At 38.6% G+C, this 12,085-nt stretch overlaps 1 protein-coding gene across 1 annotated transcript in view; it reads right to left on the bottom strand.

Annotated features, from left to right (window-relative positions):
* The window catches only part of glceb (glucuronic acid epimerase b), a 54,875-nt gene that overhangs the window by 23,458 nt on the left and 19,332 nt on the right, over positions 1-12,085 (bottom strand). The window contains exon 2 of the mRNA XM_062425014.1: positions 3,905-4,017. The gene's annotated coding sequence lies outside the window, so the exon portion shown is untranslated. The remainder of the gene's footprint in view (positions 1-3,904; positions 4,018-12,085) is intronic.

Below are 12,085 nucleotides of genomic sequence, written 5' to 3' on the forward strand. Positions count from 1 at the left end.
AGCAAAAATATTCATTATCATTATCACAGTTAACCATGAACTTTAAAGGCACCGTGATAACTAAAGTAGTGGTTAGCATTAGGGTCAGCTCCACCCTCTCCTGGAAATATGGTAATTTCTGGCTCCAAAAATCCAAGATCCAAGAATCTCAAGGCTTCAAAATGAGAGTCCACAAACTAATGGGTGATGTTACGGTCACTACGTGCATTATTTATTTATTCATTTTACCAGTATATGAGTTTGAGTTTACTGCCTGTAAATCATCTACTAATGCTGAAGCTGTGAGGCATGTTAGGTCCTGTGGAGATGGTGATAGTGCGTGAGTGTGTGAGTCAGTGTTGGTGTGTGTGTGTGTGTGTGTGTGTGTGTGTGTGTGTGTGTGTGTGTGTGTGTGTGTGTGTGTCATAGATGTCAAAGTGATCTGAGGTCAGTCAGTGAGTTCTTTTACTTTCACATTTAAAATGCAACCAAACTTTTAAAGCAGTACAGATATTTAATCAGTTGAGACTCTACACTATGGCAATAAATTAATGCTGTGAGAAAAAGAAACAAGCTGATTTGCTGGACCAGTTTGTTGCTAAGACACACTTAGTATCCAGAACCAGTTAGCTATGGTAATCTTACGTTGGCACTAAGGAATCTATGACAAGTTACTTGCTTCAGTCTGGCTGCTGTGTGATCAACTGATCATGTCGACTCTCTCTCACTGACTGATTGCAGCTGACACCGCAGAGCTGCAGTCAGTGAGCATGGACGCCTGCATATTCATGGTAGAGCACTGACGAATCTCCAAGAAAAAGTACTGTTGCTAATGACTACTCAAACAGTCAGTGGGTTTTTTTGTTTTGTTTTTTAAATAAAAGGTACTACAAGGGTCTTAACAGTCACCAAATCGAGTGTTACAAAATTGGTCGTAATAGCTATTTTACTCCAGCCTTGATGTTACGCTTGGCCTACAAATAAGAGATGTGGGAATGTTTCTTGTTGCATTGCTTAAAAGAAAAGCAGACGCTCAGCTAACAAACCTACACCAACACAACAGACCAACATGTAAACTTGCATCACAGCTCAATAATAAAATATTGTTTCGAGGCAGCTGGGGAGCAAGTTAACTGCTGTGAAGTTAATGCGCCTGTGTATTTTATCTTTAGTTGGAGGATTAAGCAGGTCATTACCAAAAAGCTTATAACTGAGGCCTACTGAGGGATTAAGCAAACTCCTTATCAACGGGCGAGAGACAAGACAAAAATATATAAACACATTTCATAGTGCAATTATAACAACCCTTAACCATCTTCTTAGAGGCAGGTTACATCCACTGCTTGTCCTATATAAACATAAAAACAAGTGTGGATATAAGAAACAAGAAACACAAAAAGTTAAGAAACAAATCACGCTATGGTTAGATTCAAGTTCACATGGTGCAACAAGAATCTGGGCCATGTTCTTGTTGTAAAAGCTGTTAAGGGAAATGGCACCATATACCAATAATTGACTGTGTTTTTAATAGTGCTTGAATCCTAATAGTTATGTCCCAGATTAATTTAAAGAATCATACTGGAAAGTTTTGGATGAATGATAAAATACAGAGTCACTGTTTTTACACGTCCTTATGACTTTGTGTTTATTGTATTAATTCATGCTTGCAGTAGAGTAAAATACTGAAAAACTGCAAATTTTACACAAGATAAAATAGAGGCTTTACACATGGACACAAGACAAGATAAATATGTGTTCACATGCATTACTAAAAATGAGTAGGGTTCAGATTACTTAAAACATGTGGGGTTCGGACTCTTATTTAAAACATGTTCGAATGTTTAAAAATAAATAAATAAGTATAAATGGCAATCGTGACACCTCATCACTTGCTTCAAAATGGTCCTTTAACTTGAATGAACAGCCTAACTGCAGCATGCAGAGTTGATTGTCTCAGTTTGTTTTGGCATTAATCTCTGCCAGTTTATTTTGGTTTCTGCTGGACTTTGCATCTCGTGTTTTACCAGGTCATAAAGTAGACACAAAATGACTACAATATCTTCCAATCACTTGAAATGTACACAATAATATAATAATAATTTTGTTATTATTTGAGCCATGGCTTTACGGATGGCTACGGTGATCTGTCAGTCTGTCCACACCTTTGGACTAAAATGTCTCTGACAGAAGTGGATCGATTGAGGTCATGAAAAAAAATCCATGGTGCACAGACGATGAATCCTACTGACTGTGATGACTCTCACATAAGCCACTTCAGCAAGTTGACATTTTTGTTTTCAGAGTGAAATGTCTGGAAAACTATGGGATGGACTGCCATGACATTCGACATTCATGTCAGCCGCAGGATGAATACTAATAATTTTGGTGGTCCACTGACTCACTGCTGGGTGTACTACACTGAAATTTAGTACACACATTAATCTAGAGACATCATCATGATTACATTTCAGTTTACCCAGTAATTTGGTTTATGACAAAATACATACAAACTAATCACATTCCCATCAGCCCAAGATGATAAAAAATTATACTTGTCAAGCATCAACATCCTAACATTATCATGATGAGACTGTAAGAATTAGCTCACTTGAATGCAGCCTCACAGAGCTGCTAACATGGCTGAAGGCGTTTTGTCTTGTTTCATTAGAAGTGAGTTTAAAATGTACCAAACAAAAGTGCACTTTGTTAAGCATTACAAATTCTAGGTAGGGGTACAACTAATGATTCTTCTCATTATTGATTAATTTGCAAATTACTGCCTCAAATAATGAATAGTTTTGTCTATAAAACATCAGAAGACAGTGAAAAAACACCTGTCGCAATATCCTAGTGCACAAGGTGACATGATCTTCAAATGTCTTATTATGTCCCACATACAGTCCAAAATCCAAAAATATTCAAAAATCAGTCTAATAAAGAAATTAAAGGAATATTAGATCAGTCAAAATTATATGAATAATCAAATGTCCACATGAGCTCTGCTGAAACACACTTAAATTAAATACCATATTTACATTTTTTATGTCATGACCCAATTCTGTGAAATAGAGGCTTATGCACCTCAAATCACTGTGAAGTAAAGGCTACACAAATAATTTTAACAGACTCACCATCTCAAATCTCCACCATGGTACTGAATAGTTTGCCATCGTTCAGAGATTATGATGGTGTTGTACGGGTGTGTGTGTGTGTGTGCGTGTTAGGGTCACAAGTCCAGCAGTTTCTCTTTACGTAGACACACAATTACCCGTGTTATACCAGCTAATAAACCCAGAGAGAGATCAAAGAGCTCCGTCTTTCCTTATGCTATGACTCAGTGATGACAGGAGGAGAAATGCAGGGCACACAGAGACTTGTGTTAGCTCTGCTTTATCATTTTTATCATACAAACAAGACCGAGCAATGCACAGCAGATATAGAAGGATAAAGAGTTCATGGTTTCATTTGTGCATGTACTGAACTGAGCACGCATCAGCATGCAGAGGAGGTTGTACCTGAAATACAGTATGTCATTTAATTTCACATATAACATGTTATTTCACTTCATTAAAGAAAACCAACCAATGTTTACACCTTTTTCAAGCTGTATTCAACTGATGCTCAGCTTTCAATCTGTTACTTTTAAAATTAGATTATATTCTTTTTCATCTTTTACTGCATTTGTTTTCTACTTTTAACAGTCATTCCTGCTACTCTGTTGTATTTCTGATTTACTGCTTTTTGCCATTTCGTTTATCTCTGTAACGCGTCTTTGAGTGCCTTTTAAAAGCATCGTACAGTATAAACGAAACATATAATTATTAACATCTGAAGTATAACTGCTTATCTGCATGCGCTTACTGGCACTGTATTGAATCTTATCCTGAATCTTCACAGCTAGGGCTATAACAATATCGATACAGACCTAATCCATTCACATAGAAACGGTCATCTGGCTGGACATCCTGTCGACATTCACCACCGTCTCGTTCCACTGATGGCTCCTCTGGTATTTTCTACTTGCTGCTACTGCAGCACCTACACATAAGAGAGGAGAAAGAGGAGGTCCATTATAGTGGCCCACACTTGTGTGTGACAGCAATTAAACATATGGCGCACAATTGCATGTATTAATAGGGATGTGGTACAGTATATACAGCAGTACTGCATGTTTTAACTATAGACATGATTTCCCTTCTTTTTTTTCATACTGCAACAATCTTTGTCAGCGTATTTTTACTTGACCTTTTCACTTCAGTCTTATCACTTTTAAAAAGGAGGATTAAAAGTCTAAAATCCCCGTCAGAGGTCTGCGTTACTCCTTATATCTAACTCAACCAAAGTGGCCTCAACCGATCGACCGACCGACACACGCTACTCAGCCACTTTCTTACATTTCAGCCATCAATTTCCAGTAGCTGCTTTTTGCTTATTCAGGGTCAAATGAGGGTGGAAAGGGGGCAGGTATGGGCTGGATTTATCACATCAAACATTCATTGAAAGCTGGACACATTGACCTGGAGGTCCATCACAGGCTCAGTTCAGTGATGGAAAATATTCACATGACTGGGAAGGTTTAAAGGCTGGAGTCACAGATATGATCAGCACGCAGAGGAACGAATTCTTCAGTGTATCTTTGCCTAAACAGGCTCCACATTCTTCACATGAAATCCTTTAACAGGCTGAATGTTTCCAGAAGTAAATTATGATGGATTGCTCCTGAATGCAAAGCAGCTTTTTAATACAAACTTTTCTGGGGAAAACAAAATTAACTGCTGTAATTCTTTTTCACCGTGGCTAATTATAACCTTAAATCAATACTCCATAGACTTTCACATTGAGGCACTATAAATTAAGACGAGGAAACAAATACATATTTGTAATTGCAGCCATGATGAATTTATTGTGTTTTTCCGGCAGCGGGGTCATGTACAACCAATCTATCAGTACAAATGTGCGGAGAGTGACATGGATACTTTACTCTGCAATTAATTTCACCAATATATTTCTAGCTCCTGTTGAAACAGGCTATTAAACTAACGAAGGTGCTAAATCGACACACCAAAGAGAGCATATTGATCTTTTTTATGAAATGTGCTTATTGACAAAGCACTTAAATTAGTAGCTAGTCTCCCTTCAGTCATTGCATGAACCACTACGGATTTACAGTGAGTGCTCGAAGAGAAATTAAAAAAAGACCAAGAGGAAGTGAAGGTGAAATGGACAAAACTAATTGAACATATTGCAGCTTACAATGATATATAGTTCAGGGTCATTTTAATGAAGCTTTTGCCCGTTTTAAACAGAGATCCTGCCATACTGCTTTAAAGAAGGCTCATCATTAAGCTGGTTTTAGCTTTTTTACACTTAACCAAACAAAGCCGGCATAATTCTCTCCTCATGGCTTAAAGGCCCCATGAAATGAAAAATACCGTATCCCAGTTTTCATCAAGGCCCAAACAAATGTAGGAATTGATTTTAAATCCATCTTGCAACTGTACACCACTCAAATATTGCGTCACTGAAAAATACGTCACAGTAGAGAAGCTAAAGATGCTCTAACTTCCATTTTACTGGGCTTTTAATTACGTCTTCATATGTTATATACAGAACGGTGAGGCAGAATAACGTCAAAAGATTATCACCTCGAACCAGCTTTACAAAAGAGTCCTTTGATTAATTAATCCCAAAATCAAGGCCATAAGTTAATATTCAAAATCACCAAATACAACCTGAATGTTAAATGTATATAAAATGACATTTTGACCAAACGTTTCTGACATAATTAAGCTCTGATCCACAAAGTATGGATGTGTGTGCTGGTGTGTGAGTAACCTGCCTTCATCTGAAAGAGGGCACATGGTGTACCCAGCCAGAGTGAAAGGGAGGAAGAAATGTCAGCAGTCTTAATCAATATTCCCTGGCTACAGTATAGGCATACTGACTCTTTTTTGCTTTTTTTTTTTAGGCAGGTGAGCTGCAGGCGGAGGGCGAGAAGTAGAAAATGAGAGTAAAATTCAGCCCAGAGCAGCTCATTCTTCCTGGAGCTTATCCTGCACCACTATTGCCATCGAGGCATTTTCTGAGCAACATGTCATTCATTTCATTCGAGCAGATATCTCCTCTCGCTGAACATCTGGATATTGCCTCTTCATGCTTGAGATGCATCTCAGTTGAGTCACTGCACAAGCATCCACATGAAAGAGCTGGGTGCAACTTGATCAATTGAAAGCATTAAAAAACACCCCTGAAAACAGCTGACTGGGCGCTAAAGCAAAGGGTCATCAAAAAAGCAACGCTATCTAGTTTTTAATTATGCACTTTGAGACAGTACAGAGCAGTGTGTCTCAAGCAGGAATCTCTCTTTCTCTAATTTTAATATGATCTCTCAAAATAAAAACAAAAAACTGGCTGGTACACTGGTGCCTATTGTGGAGGTGACTATTGGTGTTTTTTACAGTATAAACATCCAAGAAAATATCAAGAAGTGTCAATACAATATCATAAAAGTGTTGTATTATGAAGGTCCCCCACCTCGCCTGATATAAAGAGTGCAAACATCTGAAGAAATTATCACATTTATACAAAATATTTGACTTTGATTAAGCTTCAGGGAGAGTCGGTGATGGTGCTTCATCATACAGAAAAGGCCAAATGTTTAATGAGTGAGGTGACTATTTACACCATCATCTACATTGATGATGAGATGTGTCGGGATCTGTCTGATTTAGCTCAGCAGGTGATTGATTACCCACTCTGCTAACATTTCCTGGAGGCAACGCTGCATACAGATAGATCTTTAAAACTCTTTTTTCCCCTTCTTTTTTGGGTTCAAATCATTGTTGTTCAAAAAGTCGGTCGGTAAGTCCTTCACATAGGTCTTGAATTTAATCTGATTGACTTCACTGGGCATCCAAGGATATACAGTGTTGCATTTGCTGAAATTTAGACAAACTTTTAATATTGATAAATTTGAATAAACGAGCTAACAGCAAACCACTTCGTGCTGGGTCCTAGAGCAGTAAGGGCTGTTTGATATAAACACTGTCACATCGTAATGGGGCGGGGCTTCTGGGCTGCCCCAATTAGTTAAACTGCCAGAGAGAGAAGAACGAACACACAAAGCTAGGAGGAAAAAACAAAGCTAGCCAATAGGAGGACAGACACGTTTGATTAGCAGCAAAATCAACCAATGGAAGGCCGTTTACTGCTTCTATGGTTCAACCAAATTTTAAATCTCACTAGTAAAGTTAATTGATATGTTTGTCAGTTGATACATATGTGGTTCTCAAGAAATAATGAGCAATTGGACCATTCTGAACAGGCACGTTTTAACTAGGCGCTGCACTAGTTGATGTGTAATAAAGGGCAGTGAAAGGCAAGCAGCACTCCAGCTCCTCTTCAAGGTGGCTTAGCATGTGGCTCTCCAGGCTTAGCACGGCACCGACACCATTTTCATAGCCTTTACATACTGTCCCATTCAATCGACCTTTCTTAAGCAAGCAGTTGACACCTTGCATATGAATCCTGAACATCAACTTTATGGCTCACTCTCGTGAATACATCTTGAACATTAGGCTGAGGATATTTCTTTTACAGCGGCTTGACTGAGAATGATATTAAGTCATTAATTATTCGAGTCGCTCCTCATTTGCTGCCACCCTGACACAAGCAGCCATTTATCAGGACTCGTAGTCAGGGTACAAAGAGAGATGGAGACCCATCTGTTGGACATCCATAATACATCCATTTTCTTTGGGGAGTCAATGACTGGCCAAACATTGAATGATCACACCACTGATGCCACCATGGTGCCAGCCATCATTGACCATCTGATGCCCGGAGCAATATCCAAGAATTTGGAGTCTGCAAAGTGAAGAGCTCAACTAATTGAGATTTCTGCTTGCAGAGCTGGAGCAAACTGATTAAATGTGATTACTTCTTATCACACATTTCATCAACTTTGAATCTGCCGAGTACACACACACACACACACACACACACACACACACACACACACACACACACACACACACACACACACACACACACACAGGAAGCATCATGACACACACATTTTCACGTCGTATACATCTTTCAATTTTAGGGTTACAATTCAATTAGAGTTCAATATCAGGGCTGCTGCATGGGTAAAAGAGCCCTGTCTTCTTCCAGGTGCTGGCTGCTTATATCTGAGTATTATCATAAAAAAAGCAACATTACTGACAAACAGATTCAATATGGAAAATTCAAGCTAATATTCTCAAAGATAGAAGAGTATTGAATGTGTCATTGGTTAAGAGACAAAACAGAAACAGCCTCTTTTCATGCTAATTTACATGATGCATGTTTTATACTAAAGGCTGAATAATATATGCACTCTAAAAAGGTAATTGAAGCTCCTGCTTATTACTGATTCATAATGACCTGTCACAACTGGTAAAGATGAGAAGATTCAGGGTTCATCTTAATGTGACCTGCATTGAAGGAATACAATGCTTCTGCTTTAATACTGGTCAAATCAAATAAAAAGGACATTTGCACACAAAAAATCAGGACATTGCCAAAACATAGACCTTAACTTCACCCTTAAAAATGACTCATGCATTGCTTCATGAACTTCATATCAAAATAAAACCAATTATTTTTACATCAGTGAGCTACATTTTTTTTTAAAAAGACTCAAACCTGGGGGACCTAAACTCGTCACCCATGCTAGGCATATTCTCCCTAAGCACCGGCCCCATGCCAACCTCTCCCAACTCTCAAAACATTAGGGTAATTTTCACACTGGATTTGTGAACAAAGAGGGCTTCAGTGGGCCTGCGTCACATGCTGGGAGATGTGTTGTGGCTGTCACAAGCGTTCAGGAATATAGACAGTAAATTCTCCTGTTTTTTAAATAGGTGCTTTGCATACATTTTAGGGGCTCTGACTCTCCCTCTCTTTGTGGGCGTGTGAAAAAGTGCTGCGACTTACACCCAGATTGGGGGGCGCAGCTGGTGATCCATTGTGTGTGCTATAGTTTCCTCCCATACACTAACTATTTTTTTATTTGTTAACTCCCAAACTAACGCACTTTACTTACCCTCTCGATAGACACACACTCTAAGCGGCCTCGCGTTTATTTAATCATCGTAAAAATATGGTGAGAGTGACACAGTTGAAGGCTGAGTCAACAAAAGCAAGCAGGCTCTGGGGGGAGGCAGGGGCTGGGGCAGGCGGAGTCAATGGCGCAGATGCAACATAAAACACAGGAACTTGAGGACTGACACTTCTCTGAGAGCCACTCCTGCACTGCACTCCAAATCTGAACTGGAGAAATAGGATGAGAGGATAAGGCTTGGAGTGGGAGGCAGCAAAAAAAAAGGCAAAAGGAAGCCAAGATGAAAGTAAATACGAGTTTGGAAGTTTTTGGAAGCTGATTAAATACCCTTGGTGCCTGTCAAGACTGTGGTGTTCTCTCTGTAGAAAACTCTGCTTTCATGCTTGTAGGCAATGGAGTAAATAAATGCTATGGCATCAGATTCCAGCAATAAGTCACAGACGCAGAAGATAAATACACACACACACACGCATATAACTTTCAGCAACAGCAATAAACCAGTTAAGGCACAAGAATTATTCATTATCTCATTTAGTATGCAAAAGCTGAAATTATAAACTTAGAGCCTCCAAAGTGGAGGCCACATGAGACTTCATTAAGCACTGATACTTCATTTTGCTGCTAGCTTAAGAGTTAAGGAGTTTCATGTTGTGTTTACCTTGATTCATGTTTTTTTATTTTTTAAAAAGGAGTAAGCCTATAACTTACGATCACTAATATTTTCATAATCAAATCATCTGCAGGTTATTTTCTTGATTAATCATTTAGTTGATAAAAACAGTGAAAAAATTCCCACAGTCCAAGATGACGTCTGCAGATTGTTCGTTTTGTCTGATCAACAGTCCAAAAAGACGTAGATATTCAGTTTACATTTATATAAGTAGGGCTACAACTAATTATTATTTTTCATTGTTTATTGTTTTTTGATTAATCATTTAGCTGTTTGGTCTATACAATGTCAGAAAATGGCCAAGAATGTCGATAACCATTTCCCAAAACTGAAGGCAACACTCTAAAATGTATTGTTTTGACCAGATAGTAAACACAATATATCTGGATCTATTATAAAGGACTAAAGAAACTAGAGACTATCTACATTTGAGAAGGTGAAATCAGAGAATTTTGACTTTTTTTTCCTAAGAAAAATTATTCCAAACAATTAATTGATAATCAAAATAGTTAGCAATACATTTAATAGCCAGCAACTAATTGACAAATTGTTTCAGCTTTAGATATAAAACAAAGAAAAGCATAAAACCTCACATTTGAGAAACTGGCACCTACTTAAAAAACAACAATCAATTATCATAAGAGCAGCCAATTATTTTCTGCCAAGCAGCTAATTGATTAATCGACTGTCAGATTGCTGCTCCTAGACTGGAGGAAACCAAATACAATGTTAAACACAAATTGATATCCCCTATTTTCCTTCACCTCAAAGTCAAAAATAAAGAGCCATACCTATTGTACAAACAAGCATACAGCATGTCGTGTCTTTGAAGAGAGGACAGTCTCGCAGACCAAGTACAGAAAGTCAAATGACACGAGAACACTTCGTACCGGCTTCTGTGTATCTGACGAACAGCTCTGAACTTGTTAGCAGCACAGACACCTCGATGTGAGCTCTGAAAAAGAAGAGGGCCGTGCCCCAGCTGCCTTTCACACGAAGACAAGACTTGCATCTTCAGAACCTTGTTAGTTCTCTGAAAAGGCCACCGACTAGTTTGGAATATTAAGCAGCTCGTGCTGTCGGAAATCAAAAGGATTTTGGAAGAGAGTGGGAAGCTTCAAAAAGGCTTTGATGGTATACATCGCTCAATCTCCAGCAGATATGACGGAATGAAAAATAAAGATGGGAACAAAGGGCGTCTGAAAAGAGGAGGGTGGTAGAGGTTATTCTCCTCTCTGAATTCTGCATATGCATATCATTTTCCTCAATCAGGGAGTCTTGCTCTTAAAATGTCACGACTTCTGAATGAAAAGGCATAGAGAGAGAACGAGGGATACAGAAATAGAAAGAGAAAAAAAAAGAAGAAGAAGAAAATGGGACACCGAAATGTTTCAGGTCATTTATCATAACAGCCACACTCAAGTAAGGTAAATGCAGTTGTCTCGCTTCCAGTAATGTTCAAATTCAGACCACATTTACAGCATTAATAAGTAAGTTACATGTCAGCACTGTTCCCTGCTATAAAGCGCATCACCACTGCTTTTTATTCTGTATGAAAAAAAATAAGGAAAACCAAAATGTACTGAAATTTTGGAGGTTTCAAAACTCGCTTTCGATTTGCGGTCTGTCCACTGCTGGTAGGGGAACACTAATGAGAGTTTGAGAATAGAGAGATACTGTGTCAGTATGGAGAAGGAGAAGAAGAAAGGAGAAGTGATGGGAGCAGAGTAGAAATCTTTGCTATTATTTTTGTGTGGGGGAGGAAAAAACAAATCTAGGGACAAATCTACGGTCAGATTCCCAATGAAATGATGAGATCAGCAGTGGTCTTTGCAAGAATCCTCACAGAAACAGCAAAGTCCCGTTTAAAAGACTTGAGTGCATACTTTCTTTTATTGGTATGACGCTTGGCCAAACCTGTTGATTTAATAACTCGTAGTGAGAAAACGAGCCATCACTCTGTAAAGAGAGTAGATTTAGTTTAATATGTTCTTCCTTCACTCACAGGGAAAGAGGCCGGCGCCTTTGAGGAATGATTTAATCCAGTTACAACACCTCGGACTTCCATATTCAACATGAAGAAGAAAAGTCAAGACCTAAAGAGAGCTGATCACACTGGAGATAAGATTGCACACAACTGAGTCTGTTGTTAAATTCAATATGTAAAGCACAAAACTACCCACAGAATTACCCAGAAATGTCAAAAGTCTGTAGGCTATCAACATCCTAGAACATATATAGAGAGAGGAGCTGTTCACAGGGACATGTAAAAGCCTCAAGGCGATTTAAAAATCGCTCTTTCTACTTGACCTTGTACGTACGTCTTTGCT

This window comes from Scomber scombrus, chromosome 1, assembly GCF_963691925.1.
Source record: "Scomber scombrus chromosome 1, fScoSco1.1, whole genome shotgun sequence".
In the NCBI taxonomy this organism is placed as follows: domain Eukaryota; kingdom Metazoa; phylum Chordata; class Actinopteri; order Scombriformes; family Scombridae; genus Scomber; species Scomber scombrus.